Below are 11,899 nucleotides of genomic sequence, written 5' to 3'. Positions count from 1 at the left end.
TTTTTCTCAGCTGTAAGTGAAGAGACCACGATAATTCACAGGCAGTCTAGGATGGAGCTGTAAGTTTCAAGTCAGTTATGTAAATATTAGGGGCATGACTTCAGGGATCTTACATCAAGCTCTGTCTAGGTATGTAAGTGAGGGCCCTGAGGAAGGGCTCTGATGCAGAGACCACTCAGCTGTCCCAATGATCGTGCTGAAAGGAAGTCAGAGCCCAGGCAATATCCACACGAGGTAGACACAAGGCCCAGCCCTCAGACCTGGCTGAGCCCCCAGCCTACAGTTGAGTGTGCATCAGAGGAGCAGGTCCTGCAGCTGAACTTGAGCCTCTCACAGTGACCCTGCATGGGACATGGTGGGCTTCTCCTCCAAGACCTCCCAAAGCAGAGACGGTGAACAAAATAAAGAGCTGCTGTCCGTGTAAACTGTCAGGGGCTGTGGCAGGGTTTTATGCATCAGTCAACACCTGGAACATTCTTATTCATTTCCATGTGCGATCCTATTGCACCATTTCATATGTGGTAAATATATGGCACAATTGGACTGGATGAGGGGACAAAGGTCACACTGTAAGTGGAGATGCTATGAAGCAGTGCAGATCCAAGTCCAGAGCCAAGGTCCTCCTCCCCATGATACAGGAGGACCTAAGAGCTCAGGCAGGAATCCTGGGCTGTCCCAGGTAGGAAGACACACCTGTGTGAATAGAGACGTAACACCATCTGATTCACACTTTAGCAGGACACACTAACACTGGTGAGATAGTTAGGAGATATTGGGAGACTATTATACCCTAACCACACTCGACCTCAAGGCATCCTTTTATACTTTAATCTTGTAGTAGTTTTTATTCCATTCAGCAGCCTAAGTCAGGATTAACATTCTTATTCTTTGTTATTCTGTGAGCATTTTTCTCTCTCTAAGAATTAAATTTGTTGCTGTCTTACTTCTATAATTATCTGATATATTGGTGAGATTTTGATAATGTACAACTTGTCCCATTTTGAGGTTGTTTTAAGAACTTGAAATAAGAAACATTTTCTCAGATTCTCATCTCTCTACATCTGCAAGATGAGTATCAGCTTTATTGTAACACCCAGAAACTGGAAACAATTCCAATATCACACATCAGCTTAATAAATAAGCCAATCATGTTATGATCATTCTTTAAATGCAACCTGTTATAAAACCAAGGATTCTTGATACACAAAAAAACATGTGAGTATTCACAACTCTTTGTGCTCAGTAAAATAAGCCATAACAATAAAAATACATATAATATGATCCCCCTTTTATAAATTCTAGAAAATGGAAAGTAACCTGACGTAACAAGGGAAGATCACGGTTCTGAGGGGACAGGATGGAAGATAAGAAGGGACAGGAAGGAGGAAACCCAGAAACTCGTGGAAATAATGAGAGGAATTGATTCGTTCTCTCCTGGTAATGCTGATGCCTCCGTCAGTATTTATCAGAGTGTTCATTCTGAGTGTGTGCGCTTTCTTATATGCCAAGAACCTCATTAAAGTAATTACAAATAAAGAAATGCATGACTTGGGAGGGAAGGGGTGAAGGGAAGGTACTGAGACATAAGAGACTCTTGAAAATACGTCTCATGAACCCTGACCCCCTCCATATATTTTAGGTAAACACGGGAAGAGAGCAACGTCATCATGACCTCATTACAGGAGGGGGATCTGCAAACCTCACCCGCCAAGTCCAACCCTGTCCTGGCATACGTTCAAGGGAGCAGCCTGGCGCAGAGCTCAGGTGCAGATGCGGGATCTCACGGTCACCCCATGTGTCTCCTTGGACACTCCACAAACCCTCCATTCCACTGGGTGTAGTTTACACCTCTAATATGAGGGTAACAATGACAGCGACATCACAGGATGTGTGTGCATATGTAAAATGACATATGGGTGCTAAGTGTTTACTCTGGAACAATCACACAATGAAAGTTATATTTCCCAAATGCTATCAACACCACAAAATCCAAGACTCTCACACCTGCTCTGAGAACCTGCCCTTTCTGAGGACATTCAATGACATAGCCTCTTATATGCTACAGGGCCATGCAAATAGGGTCCTTCCTCTGCTGATATAAAGCAGCCCCAGCCCTGACCCTGCACCTCTGGGAGAGGAGCTCCAGCCCGGGATTCCCACGTGCTCCCACTCGGGGTTCAGGACACAACACTCACCTTGGACTTTGGGCTGAGCTGGGTTGTCCTTGTGGCCATTTTACAAGGTGATTTATGGAGAGCAAGGGATACTGAGGATGTGAGTGGATATGAGTGAGGGAATCCGTGGCTGTGTGACAGTCTCCTGACCAGGATGTCTCTGTGTTTGCAGGTGTCCAGTGTGAGGTGCAGCTGGTGGAGTCTGGGGGAGGCTTGGTGCAGCCAGGGGGGTCTCTGCGACTCTCCTGTGCAGCGTCTGGATTCCCCTTCAGTAGCTATGCCATGAGCTGGGTCCGCCAGGCTCCAGGGAAGGGGCTGGAGTGGATCTCAATTATTAGTGGTAGTGGTGGTCACACAAACTATGCAGACTCTGTGAAGGGCCGATTCACCATCTCCAGAGACAACTCCAAGAACACGCTGTATCTGCAAATGAACAGCCTGAGATCTGAGGACACGGCCGTGTATTACTGTGGGAAAGACACACAGTGAGGGGAAGTCAGTGTGAGCCCAGACACAAACCTCCCTGCAGGGAGACTGGAGGGGGCATGCAGGGGGCACTCAGGACACACAAGTGTGTGTTTCAGCCCCAGGAGCAGGTGCAGATGGTAGTTAAGGGCTGCTTTCCTCTAAGGCTCTGGGGTTTCCTCTCCATATAGCAGTTTTCCCTGGGGATCCTCTCTGTACTCATCCATGGTTCCTTACTTACACATTCAGTCTCTGAATTAGAAAGACTTTTCCAAATAGGGGGACAATGTCATTTATTAAAGGCAGAGACTCAAAGTTAGATTTTCAGGTTTTCCCTTGTCTAAATCTTTTCTAAACTGACCGGTTTCAAAACTATCCCAGTGGATGTATAAAGAGTTGAACAAATTCTTCCTTCCTCATTGTGAAATCTCAGCCCTGCCCCCTGCTGATAGACCAGCTGTCCCTGCCAGGATGCTGGCTCTTGACTTGCCTGCTAACCTCTTGCATGAGAAGCATAAATGAGCTGAGCAGCCCCGGATTCTCAGTGTGTCACTGGGAGTGATGCCCGTTAGAGGGGATGTGGGTGGGGGTGTTTCTACATGTGCTCCTTGATTCCAGGCCCAGTAGAATCCCTATACGCTTAGATAATACCTGCAGCCTGTTCTACTGTGCAATTTATTTTATGTCAACTATTCATCATCAAAGCTATTACCAAAAGACACATATGTAGGTGGTAGGGAAGGTTTATAGTCAGGTGGATAATAACATGAATCTTCAGAAGCTGCTGACAACAAATCTCCTTTCTTCACCACAGAATCTTAGATTAACAAAAAAATGCAGGAAAATCACACAGGTTCTCATTCCACGAAGAGTCCTGTAGCCTCACAGGCAGGCCCGCCTCTGTCCAGGAACCTTTGCAGTGGCGGCCAGGTCCAGGGTGGAGAAGCCCCGGCCTCGACAGGACGTCTCACTGTGTCCTGATGTGTGCTCTCCAGCACATCACCTGCCAATTCCAGGCTGCAGTTCAGCTTCACATCTGTAAGATTCAAGTCAACCGATACCTACATCACATGCTTGGTGTGCATATGTAGAAACAAAATAATAAAAGAGGCCCTTAGTGTTGGGGCCCAGGATAGGCCACCCAAAATATGCCTCCAAGTGACTTAAGACAGAGCCAACTAGAGGGACACTCTGACTTTTCTCCGTGTCTTCCTGAAGCGAGAAATAAACGTCCCATGTGAAAGGTGCTCTCCTACATCTAGGCATGGATGTGAAGCGGTCCTTCACCTCATGCCTTCCACCTGCCATTTTTCTGTCGAAAAATATTTAGCCAAAGAATAAGTTTTATCAGAGAAGCGAGCAAATGCAGAAAGAGGGGAAAACTGTCCAACAAGATTAAATGATTATAGTTTAGTTATTAAGCAAATCAAGGACCTTTAGTTCCTCCTCAAGGGCTTTAGATAATGTTCTTGTCCATGGCCCGTGAGGTGTCTTGTAGATACTAAAACTCCCACCAGGAAGAAGAGGTTAACTGCATGATGACCAGACTGTAGCCGTGATATAAGCTGCCACAATTCCAAGAACTGGCCTCAAAGAAATGGGAACAAACCGACCCTGGACCTGAAGATAAACTCTACTTGAAACAATAAAAGATGAGGCTGATCAGACCACAACATGACCAATTTCAAGATGACTGTCAGAGTTGACTCTGCTGTTTCTGCCTGTAGCTCCATCCCTCCACCTATAAAAGCCCTTTCCCACAGATTCTCAGTGCGGGGTGGCCTTTGGAGAGAAGTGTGTCCCCCACCCCCGGGTGCAGGCAGCCAAAATAAAGCAAACTTTCCTTTCTACCAACGCTGCCTCTTCATTGGCTTCTCAGCAACGAGCAGCCGGACCCTGCTTTCCACTGCAGACGGTTGTCACCAGGGATGGGGAATTCAGGCCTGGAAGTCTCTATGAACAAAACTTGTTCTTTCATTTTCTTTTTTTCTTTTTTTCTGTGCGCGCGTCTCTCACTGTTGCGGCCTCTCCCGTTGCAGAGCACAGGCTCCGTTCGCACAGGCTCAGCGTCCATGGCCCACGGGTCGAGACACTCTGTGACTTGTGGTATCTTCCCGGACTGGGTCACGAACCCGTTTCCCCTGCATCGGCAGGCAGACTCTCAACCACTGCGCCACCAGGGAAGCCCTTGTTCTTTTGTTAATGCACTAGCCACCCCCAAACCCTGCTCAGGTTCTTCACTAATTGAGCACCAAAAGCATACATTTCCTCCTTCTACCAATTCCTCACAAATATTCGGTCTTTGTCTAACAATATAAAAGCTGCCTGCTTTGGTCACTTCTGGGTCCATTTCTATGGCACATCCCTGTCAATGGTAAAATTTTTTTTCTTTTCTCCTGTTAATCTGTCTTTGTCAATTTTGTTATCAGCCTGGCCTCAGGAACTCAAGAGGGGCAGACGAGGATATTTCCCTCCTGACAAATCCAAGATGGCTTCTCTTCAGTCATTCTGGACAACCTCTGACGAACCTCAGTCCTCACGGGCCACTTTCACACTCCTGATATCACCTTGACACTTGTGTTCTTCTGCAATCTCTACTTTGCATTTCCATCTCATCATTCGATATTTCTTCAAATCGCTGTGAGATTTCAGTGTCCATTGTCTGGATATACACAGTTTATTAGTCATTCCCTATGAAAGGACATCTTGCTTTTTTCTTAAATTTGGGCAGATATCAATAAAGCTAACTAAGCATCGTGGGCAGGGTTTTCTCTGGATTAAGTCTTATTGTCTTTCAGGTACGTAAAAAAGAGCACTATTTCTGAAACATACATAGGAGTATGTTTACTTTCACAAGAAGCCCCAAAATGTCTCCCAAGGTGCATCCCGCTATGCATCCCCACCAACTGTGAATGGACCCCCTGCTGCTTCACACCCTCCCGACGTTTAAGGTTCTCAGAGTCCTGATCTGATCCACTCTTGTAAGTCTTTGGGGATATGTCCTTGTTCTGATTGGCATTTCCCTGTGACATATGTTCTCCCACAGCCTTATTTGTGAACTCTTTGTCTTTTTGCTCAGGTCTCTGTTAAGGATTTTGGCAGATATATTAATAGTTTTGTTTCTTCCTTATTGTTGAGTTTAAGAATTCTTGGTACATATTAGATAACAATCAGATATACTAGATATGTCTTTTGCAAATATTTTCTGCCAATGTCTAGCGTGCCCCTGGGTAAATAGTAAATGTATTTTTTTTGCTTCTCAATTATTAGTTGTGTTTCTCTTACAATGAAAAGTGAGCTTACACTTTCACTTCCTAAGCCATCGGACTTCATGTGGGAACATGTCACAGTACACTCAAAGGCCTCTTTCAGATACTACAAGGACGGAATAGGTAAACAGAGGGGGGACTTCTTCAGAGATGCTCTTCTGGAAAAATAGAAATGTACCAACATACCCTCCTTCCTGTCTTGCTGGTGAGAACTGTGCTGCGTGTCCACAGAGACACAGATCCTTGATGAGAGAGTGAGATTTCATCAGATAGAGTGACCGTTTCCTAACAATAAATTTTACCCGTGATGGATCTGAGTTTATGAATGATTGTGACTTGAATGATTCAATGGATTTAGCAATGGTTGAAAACAAAATCAATACCTTGAATTGTTATTATTAATTTTAATTTAGGTGCCCCAGAGAAGAGTTTGACAATTACAATTTCAGTAACACATTTCCATAATTTTGACTTATACTTCTTAAAATTTAGATACCACGTTGTTTCACAATAAAGGTTTCATCTACATCCCTCACATTCGAAACTGGATTCCAAGTGGACCTAGAAGATGAAATGTGAGGACAGCGAATCTCTCTACATTCAGAAACCACCAAGGCAACAAATCTAATATGACACGAGGACACTGCTGATTTCCAAGTATAGTTCCTGCTTCTTCTTTGCTCAGTGAGTCCAAGAAAGATACAAAATGACCTAAACCATCTGGTCACATGTTTCTGAAGTCCACACCGCATTCTGAGCTCATGCTCTCAAGATTTTATAAGGGAAACACAGAGACCTTCAGAAGGTCCTGTCCACGTGGTCACCATGAAGCCCACCAGGATCAGCCCTTCTCCCTCTCATCACAATTGTCAGGCCCTCTTGCTGTGACCATTTCTGGTAACCTGCAAGGCAATATGACTTAGATCTCACCCCTTCTTTTTTCCATCACCCATTGGTCATCTCTAATGGATATTCCCTCCAGCATTATAATATGATCGAGTCTCCAGACATAATTAACTCCAATTAGCTCCAAAAAGGAAATATAACTTTCTTTTAGTCCTGGTGACCTAACACATTTTCCTAGGGTTAAATAGACCCGAACAACACATCCCCCACCACTGAAACATAAAGACACCTGTTATATGTCCTTCTACGTTAACATGGATTTGGATGGAACTGCTCTAATCCACCAGCTCAAGAAAGGCAGGTCAGAAGCTGGGGCACCTGTACACATGCAGGCCCTTCTTCCACCTGGTGAATAACGGGCTCAGCTGGTTCTAGGTTTTAGATGCCATCCCTTCCGCTCCCCTATCCCACAGCGTATCAGCTCAATTTTCATGTCCTGACAACAGGGTCCAGACTTGTCCTGTGATTCTTGCCCATATTACTTGGTTGGCACTACTATTATTGACACTCAAGCAGGCAGATACTTTAGTATTTAATTTACTCCGCAAATATTATTGGAAAAGCTAGAAGAAGTATCGTACTCTGTTCATGAAATACTATGGAGTAAATATCGTCTCATAGACAGCAGGCTCGACATCAGTCAGTGTACAGGTGAAGTCACTGGCCTGAGGGAGAGCTGACCTGCCCCAGACCCACAGGTGTGACCTCTCAGGGCAGGAATGGAGCCAGTGCTATATGTACAGGGTGTCAGTCAGAGATGGGGACTCACATGGGTCTTTCTGGTTCCCAGGAGAGATAACACCACTGATGACACTGATGTCAACGTCCAACACCCTGGCAAACCCACTATAAATTTCACACACACCATTACCATCGTGATCCCCAATTTACATCCTTGCAGATGGAAAAGCAGATGGTGAGGCCACATCCTCAGTGTCCACAGCGAGATGGATGGAGCCTGGCTCTGCTCTCCAGCACCATTTACTTATATGACCTCAGGCACAGTTGCAAGACTCACTGACTCAGGGACTCAGGAAACCTGTGCTCAGGTGGACATTTCAAGGGAACCTGCTTCCTGAAGAGGGGGCTTTCCTCTGACCATGACACCCTCATACTCTGCAAGCCATTCACTGTGAAGGTTTACTTCTAAAAATCATGCATGTTCTCTCACCCAGTGTGCTGTGAACTGTGTTCCCTGACCTGTGTGTCACTGGCTGTGACAGAGAGAGTTAGAAATGAACACTTCTAGAAGGAGTGAGTCTGTGCACAGTGACCAGGTCTCCTGCCCATCATGTTGGAGTCGTGAGGAGCTTCCAGGAGCTGTGTGTTCTTAGACCTTTCTAGCCCTGGGGATTCCTCAATGTCCACCCACAAGGAGGAAGCACTGAAGCTCACGGTGTTCCTGCAGACACTCAGTTGTGCACAGGAAAAAGGCAGGTCAGGCTACTGGCCACATCAGCAGTGCTGGGAACCATGAGCATCTCAGCAAGAATGACTACGTTGTCCACAAAATACACGGTGTGGTTAGTTGCTATGAATAAATGCACCTCCAGAGCAACTCTTGATAATATTTAAACTGTTTCAGGTGAAGAAATGTTCACCCAAGTTAAGGGAAACACGAAGCCCGTTGTGAATTATGATAAACATTAACTTTTACCTCACTCTGTCTGAATTCAATGTGATTATTACATGTATGGTTTGTCTGAAATATTTGCGCATCCAGAAAATAAACACGAGGTAATGTAGAAAGGGAAAAACAAGAGTCTGTGTCTGACAACTTCGAGGACCCTGAATGTTTGATGTGTATTTTTGTGAAATATATACATCAATGGGATTGAAGACTAATCCCCAAATCTGCCATTAATCCTTGAGCAGAACTGATTTCCTGACTAGCCCTTCAGCATCATTTCATTCCTGGACAAAGTGGCCCCCAGGCATATGGTGGGGGACCTCAGGTGGAGCCTGAGTTCTCTGAGGACTCAGTCAGCACCCTCCTCACAGGGGGAGCCCCAGATACAGAGACCTCCCTTCACTACTTTCGGCTTTTTATAAAAAGGTCCCTCCTATATGCAAATATCCCCTTAGACCACAAGGTAAAAACAAAGTATCTGTTCACTTAAATTCGGGTTTCTCCTCATGCTTGAAGAGATTTTCTGGGCTTCATGAATCTCATCTGCAAGAAGATGAATCCACTGTGGTTCTTCCTCTTCCTGGTGTCAGTTCCCAGAGGTGAGTGTCTCGGGGATTCAGACATGAACACATGGGGAAGCTGCATCTGAGCCCATGAGTCACCGTGGTTCTTTCTGTCCACAGGTGTCCTGTCCCAGGTGCAGCTGCAGGAGTCAGGACCCAGCCTGTTGAAGCCCTCACAGACCCTCTCCCTCACCTGCACTTTCTCTGGATTCTCATTAAGCAGCAATGGTGTATCCTGGGTCCGACAGCCTCCAGGAAAGGGGCTGGAGTGGGTTGGAATTAGCAGTGATGGAATCTCCTATTATAACCCAACTCTTAAGTCCCGGCTCAGCATCAGCAGGGACATCTCCAAGAACCAAGTCTATTTATCCCTGAGCAGCCTGACAACTGAGGACACAACCGTGTACTACTGTGCAAAATACGCACAGTGAGGGGAAGTCAGTGTGAGCCCAGACACAAACCTCCTGCACGGAGGCACGTCACCACCAGGGGGCGCTCAGGACCCAACCAGTACAGGGCTGAGGCCTGGGGCAGGTGCAGATAGGGCCTGGGAGGGAATTCTTGTTAGAACCTGTGCTTTCTTCTTCCTGCCCAGGACCTCCACCAGAGACCCTGTTCTGTATCCTAATATTTCATTGTTGTGGATTATGTTGTGTCTAGAAAATTTTGTGTGCGTGTACATATTTGCTTAATTTCTATTTTTATTATAGTTGTGTATATATATATTCATATGCACACACACATATAATACTATAGAATTAAGGTTGTTTTTCATTTCTTTATCTTTTTCTCAAAGGGGCCCAAAACAGCCCTGGGGCTCACCATAATGTTCAATTTGAGCCTGAAGTTCGTGAATCTTGTAAATATCCTGAGAATGCACATGAGATTTATAAACAGTATTAATTGTTGTTTTGTTTATGTAGATGTGGAAGGGAGAGACACACCATCCTGCTTTCAGCAACCTGCACAAACATTCTGAATTCTTCAGCCAGCAGTGTTATAGACTCTAATGCCAGAATGCTCCAATTCTGCACATGCAATTATCCTCATTATTCACAGATTCCATGTCTGCAATTTCACCTACTTCTTCCTTTTATAAGCACCCCAAAATAAATACTGTTATTTTGTGGTCATTCATAGACATTAGCAATGTGGCCGGTTGTTTGAATCCCCCAACACACACACACACACACACACATATTCCCAGCTGAGGTCAGCCAAGGTGATGGTCTCTTTTCTTGTTTCAACTCCCGTCATGTACTTGAGCACCTTCTGGGGTCAAATTAGTGCCATGCTTTTCACATTTCTGTGATTCTTGGCGAATGTTTAATGTACTCCCAGGCATAGGCTGAAGAAGAGTCTAGTTTCCCTACGCACAAATGGCTGTGAGTGGACTTAGGGAAAATATACATGAGAGATAAGCTTCATTCAGGCATGAGTTATATGGCCATGGGCGGTGGAAAGGATACTCATGTTTCCAATATGCAGCTCACCCAAAACTTGAAGACAGAACTCGCTGCTGCATATGGGATGCAGCCTTGGAAACTTGGCTTAATTCCAAATACAGCCTGGCAAGTGGGGGCTTATGGCCAAGAAGAGGGTGGGGTGGAGTGCACTGGAAATTATTCAGAGAAGAAATACAGGCTAAGGGGATTCTGGTTACATAGACTCAAAAGGATTCTTGCTAAAGGGAGACCTGGGTGATCAGTTACCCTGTGGTTGATAGGAGGTTTGACGGCTTTGATCAAATACTGCGGATGATCAGAGTTTAAGGGTGGGGGATTCTCATTATTCTCACTCAGCAGGGCTCTTGACAAAACCTGGCCATGCAGATACAAACACAGAAGCCCACAGGTCAAGACTACTTGAAAAGAGAATTACAAGGAGCCTGTTGGCTAAGGGGAGGTCAAGGGTCTTTGTCACACTTAAGAAGAGTAATAATGAACAGACAAGTGACCCAGGGATGCACACAGACACACAGAGAAAAGACCATCTGAGGATTCAGTGAGAAGAGGTCCATCTGCAAGCAAAGGAGAAAGGCCTGAGAAGGACCCAAACCTACTGACACCGTGACCTTAGACTTCTAGCCTCCAGGCCTGAGAGGAATCCATTTCTGTTGTTTAATCCACCCAGTCTGTTATTCTGTAATGGCCACACTAGCCAACTAATACACCTATAATATAGACGCTGATAGACATATATGGAAATGTAAGTATCATATTGGAAAAGAAACATCACCCATTCTTCAGAGGTGACATGAAGCTGTGTCCACCCTGGATCTCAGCCAGCACCCTACTCCCGAGTCCTAGAGAAGGACCAGCCATGACCATGTTTATATGGAAACACGCTTCCCATCTGCACATCAAACCCAGGATCAAGAGGAAAACACAGCACCTGTGCTGTGCAGAGTCAGGGTTCTCATCTTCACTGACATAACTCTCTGAAAGTCAAAGCATTAACCAAAATGAACATGAAAATGTTCTGGTCATTCCTCCTCTTGCTGGCATCCCTCAGCTGTGAGCAACTCCTGGGTCTGAGGAAGGTGGAATTATGGGGTGACATCCGTGAAGTGAGTGTCTCATTGTTTCTCCTTCCCCAGGTGTCCTGTCCCAGGTGCTGGTGCAGGAATTGGGCCCAGGACTATTGAAGACCCTCTCCCTCACCTGCTCAGTCTCTGGATTCTCCATCACAAACAGTGCTGCCTGCTGGGACTGGATCCCTCAGCCCCCAGGAAAGGGCTGGGGTGACCGGGTGCTTTGGTACTGGGAATAGCACAGCATACAAGATGTCTCTCCAAAAATGACTCTCAAGCTCCAGAGACACCTCACAGATTCATTTTTCCCTGCAACTCAGCTCCGTGATGACCTAGGACACAGCCCTGTGTTACTGCCC

The 11,899-nt window shown here is 45.6% G+C and overlaps 1 gene segment (V, D, J or C); it reads left to right on the top strand.

The window, feature by feature from the left end:
* The first annotated feature begins 1,667 nt into the window (after window positions 1–1,667).
* LOC308611424 (immunoglobulin heavy variable 3-23-like) lies at window positions 1,668–2,663 on the top strand. The segment is given in 2 exons: window positions 1,668–1,764; window positions 2,347–2,663.
* Window positions 2,664–11,899: the final 9,236 nt, after the last annotated feature.

Source organism: Mesoplodon bidens (assembly GCF_964165515.1).
Source record: "Mesoplodon bidens genome assembly, contig: HAP1_SCAFFOLD_300, whole genome shotgun sequence".
NCBI lineage: Eukaryota > Metazoa > Chordata > Mammalia > Artiodactyla > Ziphiidae > Mesoplodon > Mesoplodon bidens.
This window is presented reverse-complemented; position numbering and strand designations above follow the sequence as displayed.